Source organism: Pseudophryne corroboree, chromosome 5, assembly GCF_028390025.1.
Source record: "Pseudophryne corroboree isolate aPseCor3 chromosome 5, aPseCor3.hap2, whole genome shotgun sequence".
Classification (NCBI taxonomy): domain Eukaryota; kingdom Metazoa; phylum Chordata; class Amphibia; order Anura; family Myobatrachidae; genus Pseudophryne; species Pseudophryne corroboree.
The window spans coordinates 590,161,642-590,177,351 of NC_086448.1; the positions used below are offsets into that span (position 1 = coordinate 590,161,642).

General features: G+C 40.6%; 1 protein-coding gene and 2 pseudogenes across 3 annotated transcripts in view; 1 reads left to right on the forward strand and 2 right to left on the reverse strand.

Annotated features, from left to right (window-relative positions):
* The window catches only part of DOK6 (docking protein 6), a 799,313-nt gene that overhangs the window by 175,136 nt on the left and 608,467 nt on the right, over window positions 1-15,710 (reverse strand). The window lies entirely within an intron of this gene.
* On the reverse strand, window positions 6,526-6,644 carry LOC134929762 (5S ribosomal RNA; annotated as a pseudogene).
* LOC134929978 (5S ribosomal RNA) lies at window positions 8,053-8,171 on the forward strand (annotated as a pseudogene).

Here is a 15,710-nt window from a genome sequence, read left to right on the forward strand (position 1 = left end):
AATTAATTTAATTATTTAACTGAAGAACAAATACTTTCTTTCATGTACTCTAGGCCAGTGGTTCCCAAACTTTTTTGAATCACGGCGCCCTAGAGTATCAGAATATTTTTCATGGCACCCCAAGGCCAAAAGTTTTTATTAAGAAATTTAGAAAATTAAATTATATTGTGTTTGTCATTCTTAGGTTCTGTTATGTGGTGAGGGACAAGATTTGCTTCTGTTTGTTCACATATGTTATAATTGGCAGCCACCAGCACTGGTTTTGCCTATTACACAGACCATAAATCATTTTAACTGGCCCTAAAACACCAATCCAAGACACCCCTGCAAGTGTCTCGAGGCACCCCAGGGTGCCATGGCACACAGTTTGAGAACCACTGCTGTAGGCAAAGAACATTGGGGAATGTTTCCAACACTAATTTGGATGGCTCCTGAACACTTTTATACATATAGCTTCTGAACTATTGAAAAACATAACCATAGAAGTGAAAATGCCCCTGTAAATTTGCAATCTTACAATATTATTTTGAGTTGATTATATGTGAAGATATGTCTTGCTCAAATTACAGTGTAGAGATGTATCTGGAATATGTGTGGTTAGCTTATACAGTAGATACATTTAACTTAAAATAGCTGCCTAGCAAAACAAAAAAATGGGGCACATTTATTTATTAACAGTTTCTTATAGAGTGTAGCAAATTTGGTTGCGCTTTACAATTGGAAATAGTGAAATCATAAAACAAAACAATTGGAAACAACAGTGAAAAAACAAAACTGTGTAATAACAGATAGTCATAGAGGTAGGAAGGCCCTGCTCGCAAGCTTACAATCACATCTACTGTTTATGATGATCATTTATCTAGAACTTTGAACAATTAAATAATAAATATGAATGGCCATAAAACAAATGATCCGTGCAATTTTTTTTATAAATAAATAAAACGAATTAAACACTTATTGATGTCCTGCTTTTCTAGTTTACAGCTTATGTTTTAGTTTTTTGGCCTCTAGACCACTGGGAATGGCCGAAAGACATGTTGTCTGCCTTTTGGTCCCATGGCCTGTCATGAGGCGGGTACTCACCGCCGCGGGGTCTGGCTGCTGCCGGTGCAGCTGTTGGCATTGTTGTGCGACCGCAGAAGGACATGGTGTGGGCGCTCAACACCGCAGGGTCCGGGGTCTGGCCACTGTCGGTATGGCTGCCATGGTGATAGTGTGGCTGCAGGGATGGGGGGGGGGGGGGGGGCGGTGCGGTCAGCAGTGAGGCATTTGTGACTTCTGGGAGGCCAGGGGGATTGAGGATCGGGTAGGCTGCAGTGCTTCTGTGTGTCTGCAGCACAGGAGGCAGCCATGTTGGAGACCAGATTATCCTGTGCCAATGAGCTTCACTGGGGTAAGTGGTTAGCCAATCCCATGGCTTTACTTCCTATAAATAAGCTGAGTTTTAGGCACTCTCTGCCAGTGCTTTGTTGTTAGTAGACAGCATTCAAGCTCTGTGCTCCAGCAGATTTATCTGTGTCCATCCAAGTGTCCTGGTTCCTACTCTGCTCCCTGTGTTTGCTAGCCATTCCTCGCTGTTTGATACCAGCCAGCTCCCCGGTTTGCCATACAGTTAACTGGGCGGTACAGCATGCTTATCCTGAGTCCCCTGGTGGGGTGCCAGCTTTCCCGGAATATTTGTCAGTCTTGTCTTAAAGGCACAGGCACAGAATTCTTCAAGTCTTGCATTAAAGATTAAGCCTCAGTCTTCACAGTTCTCCAGCCTCGGCTTACAACTATCCAGCATCCGCAGTTCTTCACTGTCAGTCTTCACAGTTCTCCTGCCTTGGCTTCTAATTACCCAGAGTCCGCATTTCTCTCGTCAAGTCTTCACAGTTTTCCACAGCTTCTCCAGTATCCAGTTTCTTCCACAGTACTTTAGCCACGTCTTTCAAATACATGAGACTACAATTCTTTGCAGCTCTTTAACCAAACTTCCAGTATCCTCCATCTGTCATTTGCATGAACTGCCTCCAGTGAATCAGCATAATTTCCCTCAATTATCAGTTGCATTGAAGTCTGTTTGTTTCTTCAGTAAAGTATATGAGATGGAATTATCTTTGTCCCCCTAATTTCCTCCATTCAGGAGCATCTACTCCTTTAATTGGTCAGAGTTCAATGGGTTCCTATTGTAAAGAGCAACGGAATTTGCTGGGCTATATAAGAAACTGTTAATAAATTAATAATAAATCAATTCATAAAAACACCCTGGTGTGACAGTAAGCAGTGTCCAAATGCATCCGTTAGGCAACCAAGCTGTTGGAGGTGATGCTAGGCTAGTATTCTCACCTGCCTGAGTAATTAGGAGTCCACACAAACACAAATAGCCCAATTCATGCAAACCATGTCTGATCATTTGGATGCTCTCCATACGGCTATTATGACACTGCAAGTCCCGGCTCCAGTAAGCTCCTCTTCTGCAGTGGTTCCTCCAGTGTCAGCTATACCCCATCTGCAATTACCTTCACCCAGCAAGTTCAATGGATCTCCAAAACTCTGTAGGAGGTTTTTAAATCAGTGCGAGATCCAGTTTGAGCTCAAGTCAGCCAGTTTCCCAACTGCCCGGACCAAGATTGCTTATATTATCTCCCTCCAGACTGGCCAAGCTTTGGAATGGGCATCCACTCTTTGGGAGAGAGGTGATCCACTTCTTTCAAATTATACCGAATTTGTTTCTTCATTTCGTAGGATCTTTGATGAGCTGGGTAGAACCACCTCTGCCTCTCTGGAGACCCTCCGTCTTCGTCAAGGATTACGTTCCATCTGTCAATATGTCATTCAATTTTGTACATTGTCTTCAGAGTTAAACTGGAATGAGGAGGCGTTGGTTGCTGCATTCTGGAATGGACTGTCAGATAGGATCAAAAACTACCTGACCATTCGGGATGACTGGACGACCTAATCTCTGTTTGCAATAAACTTGACCTTCGGTATAGGGAACATTGTCTGAAGAAATCCAAGTCTGAAAGAGCTAATTCCTGTTTTCATCCTCATCCTCGGCAGGATCCTTCCCTGACACAGCTCCCTTCATTAACTGAAGAACCCATGCAGATTGGTCAGTCACAGATCACCGATGAGGAACGCTCAATGACGGCAGGGGAACCTCTGCATGTACTGTGGTTCTTCAGATCATTTCATTAAGTCCTGCAAACTTCGGTTGGAAAACTCATGCTTCTAGCTTATTCAAGGGAGGATAAGCTAGGAGCTACCTTTGATTCATGTTCTGGGAAGGAACCAACTTTGCCCATTAGTTTGGAAGTTCCACAGTCTTTATTTCAGCAGTACTCAACTTTGGGGCAGCAGAGAATTTTATTACTTCAACTTCAGTTAAGCAGTCTGGAGTTCCGACAATACTTTTGGAATTAGCCGTTTCCATCACGGCAGTGCATGGGAGTCAAATCCCCGAAGGTATAAATACTCGTCATACTGTACCCCTCCGGATGAAAGTGGGTGTGCTGCACCCAATGTATCTCCTTCCTCGTGATTACCAAAATTTCTCATGATATTATTCTCGGACTTCCCTGGCTACAGAAACATAACCCACAGATCAGATGGTGAACCATGGAGATTCTTTCCTGGGGGAATCCTGTAACCAAGGATGCTTAGCTTCTGTTAGACCCCTTTGTACTACTTAAGTTACTGAGTTGCCTTTTGTCTGCCAATCCTTTCTAGGTGTCTTCAGCAAGCAAGCAGCTGACACTTTACCACCTCACCAGGAGTGGGACTGTCCAACTGATTTAGTGCCGGGTAAAACACCTCCCAGAGGTCGAACATATCGTTTTTCCATTCCGGAGACACACGCCATGTCAAATTATGTACAGGAGAACCTGTCCAAAGGCTTTATTTGACCGTCTTCCTCTCCCGCAGGGACAGGATTTTTTTTTCGTCAAAAAGAAGGACAGGGGCTTATATTCATGCATAAATTACTGTGGTCTCAACATGATTACCATCAAGAATCGGTACCTGCTCCCATTATTTCCTGAATTGTTTGACCGAGTGAAGGGGGCCACGGTTTTCTCTAAACTGAATTTATGGGGTGGCCTACAATTTAATCTGTATTCGTTCAGGAGATGAATGGAAGATGACCTTCAATACTTGGGATGGACATTATGAGTATCTTGTCTTTGTAATGCCCATGTTATCTTCCAGAGCTATGTGAATGAACTTTTACGAAACCTGCTATATAAATGCTTGGTAGTCTACTTGGACGACATCCTAGTATTCTGTAAAGATCTGGAGTCCCACCGTGTCCAAGTTATGGTAGTACTAACTCGTCTGAGGAAAAAATTTTTATACTGTAAGATGGAGAAATGCACATTTGAAATACCATCTCTACCATTTCTCGGTTACATCATCTCCGGATCTGAGTTGCAATTGGATTCCACTAAAGTCCAAGCCATTCGAGATTGGTCAATTCCATCTACCCTCAAAGGAATACAGCGCTTCCTTGGTTTTCCCAATTTCTACAGGAGATTCATTAAAAAATATTCATCAATCATGGCACCCATCACAGCTTTGACTCGCAAGGGAGCTAATCCGTCAAATTGGTCTCCTGAATCAACTCAAGTCTTCTTTAAATTAAAACAAGCATTTATGTCTGTTCCCATTCTTCACCAGCCTGATTTAGATCGATCATTTCAAGTGAAGGTGAACACATCCTCGGAGTCGGTCGGGGCGGTCCTATCACAGGTCTATGAGGACAAGAAAGTCCATCCATGTGGGTACTTTTCTTGGAGATTTCTTCCTGCTGAACGGAATTATGCTATTGTAAAGCAGGAGCTACTTGCCATAAAGCTGGCATTTGAAGAATGGAGGTATCTCTTGGAGGATGCCCAACATCCCATTGTCATCTACACTGACCATAAAAATCTGCTATATCTCCAAACTGCTCAATGTCTCAATCCACAGCAAGCTAGATGGGCTCTTTTTTTCCACTCTATTTAATTTTAAGGTTACTTATCGACCAGGCTCACTGAACAAAAAGGCTGATGCAACATCCTTCTACTTGACCCAGATTTTTTCTGTTCCTATGCCGCCACCTGGTAAAACATTTTCTGCTTCAAATCTTCGGAAAGAGACTATTAACTGGGCCCATTCCTCATCTTTTATGGGTCATCCTGGGATCCTCAAGACCCTTAAGTTTATCCAGCAATCCTACTGGTGGCCACGACTCAGGGCGGACATTCAAGAATACATAGCTGCCTGTCCAAAATGTGCCCAGCACAAAAATCCCAAGGGTTCTCCTTCCGGATTATTGCACCCATTATCCAGTCTTAAGCAACCCTGGACTTACATTTCAATGGATTTTGTGACTGATTTACCTCCATCTAAGGGGCAGAATACCATCTGGATGGTGGTGGATTGTTTTTAAAAAATAGCACATTTTATACCTTTAACGGGTCTTACAGATGCTCCATTCCTAGCTTAAACTGTTCATCTCTGAAATCTTCAAATTACATGGTCGTCCTCAGGAAATTGTTTTGGATTGTGGTTCGCAATTTATCGTCAAGTTTTGGAAGTCTCTTTGCTCTTCACTAAACATCAAATTAAACCTTTCCATCACCTATCATCCGCAAACGGTGTGCAGCCAAGCGGTACAAAAAAACTCAGCCACTGCGATCACTTCAGCCTGTCTGGGGCCAGAATTGACGTCAGACACCCACCCTGCAAACTCTTGAACATGCCTGTGTTTTTCCAACCACCCCTTGAAAACGGTCAGTTGCCACCCACAAACGCCTTCTTCCTGTCAATCACCTTGCAAGCGGCTGTGCGAATGGATTCTTTGTAAAACCCATCGCACAGCAACGATCCGCTTTGTACCCGTGCAACGTGCTTACGCATTGCGGTGCATATGCATGTGCAGTTCTGACCTGATTGCAGTGCTGCAAAAAATGCTAGCGAGCGAAGAGGTCTGCATTGGGCCCAATATCTGTATGCATTAAGCTGATAGCATACCAAAACAATTGAAATAAAGTTTGAGTTGTACATGATAGTTAATAAAATGTAACTTTTAATGGATATACATTATAAAGAATATCTCATGATTACCCATTAAGCAACATAGGATCCAAAAAATAAATGTGATTTAAAATGAATATTAAATTGAAAAATTTGAAAGAGATTGTTTTATAAAATAAAGGAATGTTCTGGTCCTGTCTCACAGGATGTGATAAGAAAGGCTGTAGACACTTCGCTGTTCTACAACCGTTTCAGCCCGACCAGTACAGAAAATCTGTATTGTTGAGACCAAAATATGGTCAATTGTCAAATATGAGAGAGCTGGACAAGTCCGGTAATGGATAGTGAGACATTACCCACTTCCCACCAGTCACCAACCAAATGTACTGTATAATTTGTTGCTCAGAGGGTCTTGAGCACTTGTATAAACAGAGTATGCATTCAAAGGGTAGGGATATATTAGAGAAGAATGAAAACAAGTGGTGATACTGCTGTTGGTGTCAGATAACGCACATCACAGGGATAAAAGGTCTACTACACTGGGTATTCCCTGTGAGTCTCCTCCTCAGGTACTGACCGAGCCCAACACTGTATAGCTTCCAAGATCGGACGAGATCGGGCACTGGCAGTGTGGTATGGTAGTAGACAGATGGGTGGGTTAGACGCCAATGAGAGTGCACCTATATAAAGGGAAGATGTGACAATTGGTCACAAAAAGGTGTGGATCTGCTTTCTACGTTAGGCTGGATGCAGTAGGTCCCACTAAGTGGTATTGCGCATCCATGATCATAGATGAGAGTCCATGGAAAGAAGAAAAAGAGTCAAGAATGGAAGCAGAAGGCATCGGTAATTATATGCAAGGTACCCTGCTAGCAAACATTTACTGACATCAAAAAAAGATGCAAAGAATAATGCATATTGAATAGAAGCATTGATAATACGGCTTAGATGTCAGACACATGAAATGACTAAATGTAACTCAAAAAAATAAAAGATAATAATAAAGGATTATACCATGGTCCTAGATTATATAGCAATAATAATGATAACCAAGAGAACTAGTTGAGATATCCCCTAAATAATTATATGCATACAAGGTAATGCTGCTGACACAGGAGGAACAGTGAATGGCATATATATACCAATTAATTAAACATATCTCGTCACATTTGTCAGTAAAAAGGAATACACCAGTAGAATTGGAACACTGGTGCATATACTAATCAACAAGTGATATATGCTCAAAATCACCAACACAGGCTCTGCCTGTGTACATGACCTGTGTTAAGACCGCAGCAGAAATGCCCTCAGGTGGCGTGGTTGGTGCTGGTGGACCCGCTGGCTCAGAAAATGCGTTTCACCCTGTAGGGCTTGTTCACTTCCTGGAGGTCCATTCCTGCTGCGGTCTTTACACAGTTCATGTACACAGGCAGAGCCGAGCCTGTATTGGTAATTTTGAGCATATATCACTTGTTGATTAGTATATGCACCAGTGTTCCAATTCTACTGGTGTATTCCTTTTTACTGACAAATGTGACGAGATATGTTTAATTAATTGGTATATATATATGCCATTCACTGTTCCTCCTGTGTCAGCAGCATTACCTTGTATGCATATAATTATTTAGGGGATATCTCAACCAGTTCTCTTGGTTATCATTATTATTGCTATATAATCTAGGACCATGGTATAATCCTTTATTATTATCTTTTATTTTTTTGAGTTATATTTAGTCATTTCATGTGTCTGACATCTAAGCGGTATTATCAATGCTTCTATTCAATATGCATTATTCTTTGCTTTTTTTTTTTATGTCAGTAAATGTTTGCTAGCAGGGTACCTTGCATATAATTACTGATGCCTTCTGCTTCCATTCTTGACTCTTTTTCTTCTTTCCGTGGACTCTCATCTATGATCCTGGATGCGCAATACCACTTAGTGGGGCCTACTGCATCCAGCCTAACGTAGAAAGCAGATCCACACCTTTTTGTGACCAATTGTCACATCTTCCCTTTATATAGGTGCACTCTCATTGGCGTCTAACCCACCCATCTGTCTACTACCATACCACACTGCCAGTGCCCGATCTCGTCCGATCTTGGAAGCTATACAGTGTTGGGCTGGGTCAGTACCTGAGGAGGAGACTCACAGGGAATACCCAGTGTCGTAGACCTTTTATCCCTGTGATGTGCGTTATCTGACACCAACAGCAGTATCACCACTTGTTTTCATTCTTCTCTAATATATCCCTACCCTTAGAATGCATACTCTGTTTATACAAGTGCTCAAGACCCTCTGAGCAACAAATTATACAGTACATTTGGTTGGTGACTGGTGGGAAGTGGGTAATGTCTCACTATCCATTACCGGACTTGTCCAGCTCTCTCATATTTGACAATTGACCATATTTTGGTCTCAACAATACAGATTTTCTGTACTGGTCGGGCTGAAACGGTTGTAGAACAGCGAAGTGTCTATAGCCTTTCTTATCACATCCTGTGAGACAGGACCAGAACATTCCTTTATTTTATAAAACAATCTCTTTCAAATTTTTTCAATGTAATATTCATTTTAAATCACATTTATTTTTTGGATCCTATGTTGCTTAATGGGTAATCATGAGATATTCTTTATAATGTATATCCATTAAAAGTTACATTTTATTAACTATCATGTACAACTAAAACTTTATTTCAATTATTTAAGAGTGCGCCCACACAAGAGCCTTCCTTTTCTATCCCTTTGCTGACATATGTTCCTTCTGGCTCTGGGCGCACCACCATACTGGACAGAGATTTGATAATTTTGTAATTATATCTTAATTGTCCTATTTTTGGTTCATTTATCATTTGTTATTTCATTTACATTGAGACCAGTGCCGGGTCGCCCCTTTTCTTTTCTCAGCATACCAAAACAAGACAGCAACACAACTATACAAACTTCCCCTTCCTCTTCTTACAAACCCTGCAAAGACAGACCCACAGTAGATGGAATTGTTCCTGCAGCAGCTGAAGTTAATTTCCAGCATATTGGTGACTTGTTGTTACCTTTCCCAATTTTGGAATATTTACAATACCTTGCTGACTTGCACAGAAGAGACAGGGGGCCTGAGTCTGAGTTAAAAGTAAAGCAAGAAAACGTAACTGTGTAACTGGACAAACCATGTTGCAATGCAAATGGTGTAAATACATAATTTTTTCTTGCATGTTAAGTAAATACAGGCTGATTTTGCATGTAGCCCACTAATTCTGGAAAGTCTTATTTTTGCATTGAAATTTAAATTTAAGTTTGGCTATGCCACTCTTAACTCTAAACCTCTGAGCATATTTTAAATATTCCACACCTGCAGTGCAACATGGTTTTACCGACGCGCACAGTTACTTGATCTTTCTGTATGACTTAATAAAGCAAGTTTGAGCTTGAGTTGTACTTTGACTTAAAGAAAATAATGTGGAATATTAGTAATGATAGAAAGCCAAAAATACTCAAAATGTGAAAATGTAGAAAGAAGTACAGTAGGTCTTAATGAGATAAAGACATCTCTGTAAGTGTAATGATAAAACTGATGCATGTGTCTGTATGAAATAATGTTGTTCTCTAAATGATTATGTTTATTGTACTGTAACTAATAAGAGTTTTTAATTCCCAGTTAAGTTTCTTTCTTTTTTTCTTTCTTTCTTTCTTTCTTTCTTTCTTTCTTTCTTTCTTTCTTTCTTTCTTTCTTTCTTTCTTTCTTTCTTTCTTTCTTTCTTTCTTTCTTTCTTTCTTTCTTTCTTTCTTTCTTTCTTTCTTTCTTTCTTTCTTTCTTTCTTTCTTTCTTTCTTTCTTTCTTTCTTTCTTTCTTTCTTTCTTTCTTTCTCATCCTGAACTTTCATGGTGACTATGCTAGTGTAAATATTTTTATAGAAACCTAAACCTTGGTATCTAATGTGCCGCTAAAAGCAATAAGAGATTTTTTTAAGTGAATCAACACCAACCCCTTGGTACACAGATTTTGCAAACCAGCAGCTTAGTAATATTCAGTGAGAAAGGCTTGTAAACTGTAAAGTCAATGGCATAGCCAGAAGTTTGTGGGCCCCATAGCAACATTTTGAAGTTGCCCCCGTCCCAGTGCTTCTAGAGAGACACTTCTCTGCAGCAGTTGTTAATTTTATGCCCTATAAGAGTGCCTAGTTCATTTTCTGAAACATAGCAGAGGCTTATTTAATGTTTTGCCCCATAGTAGTGCCTAGTTTCTGTTATGAATTGTAGTAGTGCTTAAGTTCACCCTATGTCACATTTTAGAGCTGATAGTACCCCAATTCACATTATGATATATAGTGCTCCCCATTCATATTGTGCCTCATTTCAGCACCCCGGTTCATATTATATAACATTAAAATGCCCTACAGTTAATTTTATACCACACTGCAATGAGCAGGTCCAGGGCATAGCATACCTAGATATATTGCAGGCCCCAAGGAAAATGTTTGAAAGAACCCCTACATACCACCCAATGGCGAAAAATGTATATAACACATGTAACTGTGACATGAAAGGTGGGCCCCTCTCAGCTCTGGGCCCCATATCAGTTGCACTTCCTGCACTTATGGTAGCTACACCCTTGTGTAATGTGCATTTATTTAAAAAAAATTGCTATATTTTTTATTCCTCCTGTGAAGTGTCAGTGATTACATAGAACTAGATGCCAAAAGGCAAACAGTTTATTTGTTATTATGATAAAGTGGATTGAAGCTTAACATGATATACTCACCCTCCTCATTTCACTGCTAATACAGCATCTCCTGTAATAGGTGCAGCTGAGTTGTGAAAACGAGTCTGGTAAAATATGTAATGAGAATGTCGATATGGTCATAATGTCAACATTGACCTTGCCAGTTCATTAGGTAGATACTGAGGATATGTGGATAAGTTAGAACACCAACAGATGCTCCTTAAAGCTGCATCAGCTCTAGCATGGATTCAGGATAATAGAGGTCATGTGACCGTCTCTTCTAGGTCAGACCTCCAATGCTCCAGAAATCTGGTGAGTATTCCTACTCTAACCCTACTCCCTACCCCTAACCCTCCCTCTAGTGCCTAACCTCCCCCCAACACCCTTACTCTAACCCCCTTATACCTAACAATAACCTCCTGCCCTTAGTCTAATCCTAATTATCTATTCTGACAAATAGTGACATCATAATTGTCAATATTGTGGTGATGACAATACAAATGTTGACCTAATGACTACATCCTATGTTTAAAATTCATAAATCACTTGTGAACTGCGCTCCAAATACAAAATTGTTTTTGTCATGTTCATTATCATGTGTGCATACAGAACACAGCTTTACTTTATGTTATGGGTGTTGCTCTGTAGGGGCAAAAGCATCACATACAGATGGAGCCATGCTTATCTAATGCAGATCCATCACAAACGTGCACTCCCGCCGTGGCTAGGCGATACAGATCCTAAACATGCTACGGGAGTGCAGAGAGATGCTCCCATTGCAGTGAATGGTGCGCTTGGGCATCTCACACACATGTGTGTCCCAGACGCTGTGATAGGTGCACCTTGGTGGGCGCGCAGTGGCACAGACGGAGCCACGATTAACGTGATTGGTTAATGAATTTCTGCTTGTATAATTAGTATATCAAAGCATACAATTGAATTGCCTGATTTTCTTAAATATATCGACCTTAGAAGTTATGCAAGCATGTCTAATTTTGCAAAGCTGGTGGATATTGCTCCTGTTGTAAGCTGAAGCCAGGAAAAAAAGGTGTTTCAAGTCTGCAGTTATTTAATGAAACGAGGTTTCAAACACACAGTGACATTTGATTGAGGTAAGGTTACATACAGACAAATTACAGTGAAACTAGAGCATCACATGAGATAGTAGATACTAAAATGACAACAGTTAAAAGATTGGAGAATTTAAGCTTGGAAAAATGTATTAAAAATGAAGTACTTATCAATGGAGTATATAACAGATTCCCAAAACAATATTTGAAAAAGCCACAACCACTCACACTACAGTAGACTTTTGAATAATATTTATTTGTGCGTTGTGGGTCCAGTGCCTTTTGGAGTTACAATTGATACATAAATATTTATGTGGGATATATCATTATGAATACCGACATGCTATGTCTGGCATTTAGTTACCATCAGTGGCAGCTCCTACCTTCTTGTAGGTGGGGCTGCCACTACCCATGCACAGATAGAAGGAGAGGACACAGCCATGCCTGACCAGCTGAGTCCTGGCACCCGTGGAATGGATCTTGCAGGTGCATGTGCACTAGCAGCAGCGGAACTGTGTATGCTCAAAACACTGAATTCTATGGTCTGCACCGGCTGCAGCCAATAGAAGCCAGATACTAATACCTAAAGGTAGGGAATGCTAACCACAGTCCTGTCTGGCGGTCCCAGAAGGAGAAAACACCTCTGCCTGTGTGTAACTGACAGGCAGCACTTCCAATGAGAAGTCACTACTTGTCACAGTGAAGCTAGTGCAGTGACAGTCTGCATCTGGCTCACTGAGGTTGGTGGATTTTACCGGGGGGAGTGGGGGGAAGGGCTCTGCAGTCCTGTAAAATCCACCACCGGACAATATATTTGGACTGTACAAAAGAAGGCCTACTGCAAAATGTTAGGCCCACAACCCCAGCTAATGGCATCAAGTCCCTTTTTAATAAATATTGGCAGTGATATAACAAGTTGCTTTGGCATCGAAGGCAAAGGCACCAAAATATTTGGACCATCTACAACATGTGAGGCAATTTAGCATCTCTCCAGTCCCTGCTTATACATTAACCAATAATGCTTCCCCAATACTGGACTCAACTATGCATTATTGCACAAATGACAACAACAAATAACAGTAATTCCACATATTACCACCAGCACAGTAACCCCCAATACATTTTATTAGAAAACTTCTGTAATATACTCATCTCATTGCTTGGTGCCTAGTATACAACACATGTCCAAATCCTGGTAATTAATATAGAATAAATAATGTAGTCTCTACCTTGATGGCATGTGTATATAAGAGAACCCAGTTTCTGGAGGGCTCGTATACAATAAACCCAATAACTGGAGAATCTGTATGCAATAAAAGCATCCAGCCTATAGTGATCAGTGTATAATATCCCATTTATTGGATGCCCAATATATAAAATATACAATAAAGCACATTAATACTAACCCAGAGTGCTTCAGTGCCTTTCTCCATTGTAGGACAGTAAATAATAGCGCTAATTATCTGGTTGTGAGATCATAAATCAACCCATTCCCTTTTAGTCCAGTTTATAATACTGTATAAACCATTCCTTGGTCTTCCAGTGGCCAATACATTGCTCATTCAAAAGCAATAGCACTCATATTGAAGAATTAATTGAATTGCACAACTACATTTTAGCAAAAACTTAGGTTCTAAACATCTGATGTCAGTGTCAAACATGTTTGAAATTTCCATACTAATGGGGAGTTCATGTGTGAGGAATATCAAAAGCACTGTCTGTTTGAAACAGATATCCTTAGTAGCATAGTGAGGAGCAGTGAGGGACCACTGGTGCATGCAAGAGGAACTGCACTTAAGATACGGGAATTTCCTTATTTTATTCTGTGTATCTAGTGACAAAATAACAATGCCCCAAAAAATCTCTCCAGCACAAAGAAGGTGACAGTGGGGTTCAATGAAAGTGAGGTATGGTCATGAAAAGACTCTACATAAATACATGGGTTGTGTTGGAAGAAAATGTAAAGTATTGGATTTTAATCGCATTCTTTTTATTTAATCTATTTTGTCACTTTATGTAGATAGCCAAAAATAGGTCTACAGTATTTCTCCAACTTAACATCAACATTACATTATTAGATTTCACATTTAATATATGATTTAAGCATAAAAATTGTATCACATCCCCACATTAAGCAAACAGTCCTAAAATTATGTTTATGCTTATTCATGTTTTTTTTGTTTTTTTAGGAGAGTAAAATTTGAAAATTGGCTTGGAACTATCTGTTTCAGGTCTAATCAGGCTGCTATAAACATAGTTCAAGTTGCATATATGGGATGATTTTGATAAGCCATGACATACAGTATTTTTTTTTTTTTCATTTTTGCTTATTTTCTATTTTATTCTGCATATTTAGGAAATGCAAGAATTGTGTTCCATAAAAATGATGCCATTTTCATCTCTCAGTAACAATGGATTTCCTAGAATAAGCAGGCATGCTAGCCTTCAGGAAATTTTGCTGTCTAATCCATAATTAAGAACGTAGAGTGTGGTGTGTGACTCTAGATGGCATTGTAAACCAATAAGCTAAGTACTGATACAAGTAAAATTTGCAAGCATCTATAAGGGGAATTCAATTGTGTTTAGCACCAGGGATGAGCGACTGTAACTATTCAATTGACCGCATCATGCCTGACACTTAAGTCAGGAGATGCAGTTTACAACGAATAGTGCCCGGGGCTGAGTCACGGTAAACTGCATTTTCCAACTTAAGTGCCAGATACAATGCTGTTAGCGCATGCGGTAAACCCGCAACTAGCATTGTGGCACTAGTTAAGTTGGATTTCTGGTCACACCTTGGGAGGCTAAGGGCAGAAATACTGCAGTCCTGAGTTGACAATGCAGCCACTTGAATAGCTCCAGCCTCTCATTCCCAGAGCTAAATTGAACTTGCCCTATGACTTACTTCTCTGTGTAGAACTCTACGTTAAATAAATTGTGTTGGATCACAATGCCTCTGCTGTGTCTCTAGATGGATTCAGTTTGGAATCCCGGCAGTCATAAGACCGGCTCCAGAATCTCGACAGGTGGGATCCCAATGGCAAGCGCAGCATGTCCCCTTGCTGCGCTTGCCAAGCTTTGGGCCTTGGTGGTGAGTTATTCCCCCTCGAGGGTGGCATAGACCACCCCCCAAGTGGGGATTCTGGGCCCCGGTCTGGATTCTGACCGCTGGATTAAGGGTCAGTGTTTTCTAGAGGGGAAGAGTTAGTTTCCTGGCTGTCAGGATCTCGGTGGTCAGAATACCAATGCCGGAATCCCGTCAGCCAAGGGAGGCTGACGGGATTCCGGCATTGGTATTCTGACCACCGAGATCCTGACAGCCAGGAAACTAACTCTTCCCCTCTAGAAAACACTGAGAATTGCTAAACACAAATCCACACACCTTAAGTAATTTCAAGAAGTAGTAGATGAATGAAAGTGTATTATACAAGCTGTGTAATGAAGAGGTGATTTAAAAGAAATTAAAGAATAGCTCTGGAAATTTAGCACCTGTTCATTTGCCAAGTCATGAAGAATTGCATAATCAAGGTATGTTTCCCTTTTCATTTTTCCTTTTAGCCCTCTCGTCCTTAAAGGTGAAACTAATGTCTGAACGTTTAACCAGCCTATAATATGCCTACAGTAATTTTCCTATTTACATATTTTAGTGAATTAATGAAGTAATTTCCTATGTATATCTTCCCATGTCTGCACACACACATACTCAGTCACAGTCCTTCACGCTCCATACACACAAAAGTATGCACAAACATTCAGCACTTACAGTAGGTCACAATCACTTACTCAGTGAGAAATTGAGCACTGAGTCTCCTTGATTTCTGAATGTGTTTCATGATGTATCGGCATTCAAGCAGCAACGAGGAAGTATAGACACACAGTGGAAAAATAAATGGGAGAGATGTAGTAAGGCTAGGAATGAGGCACATAG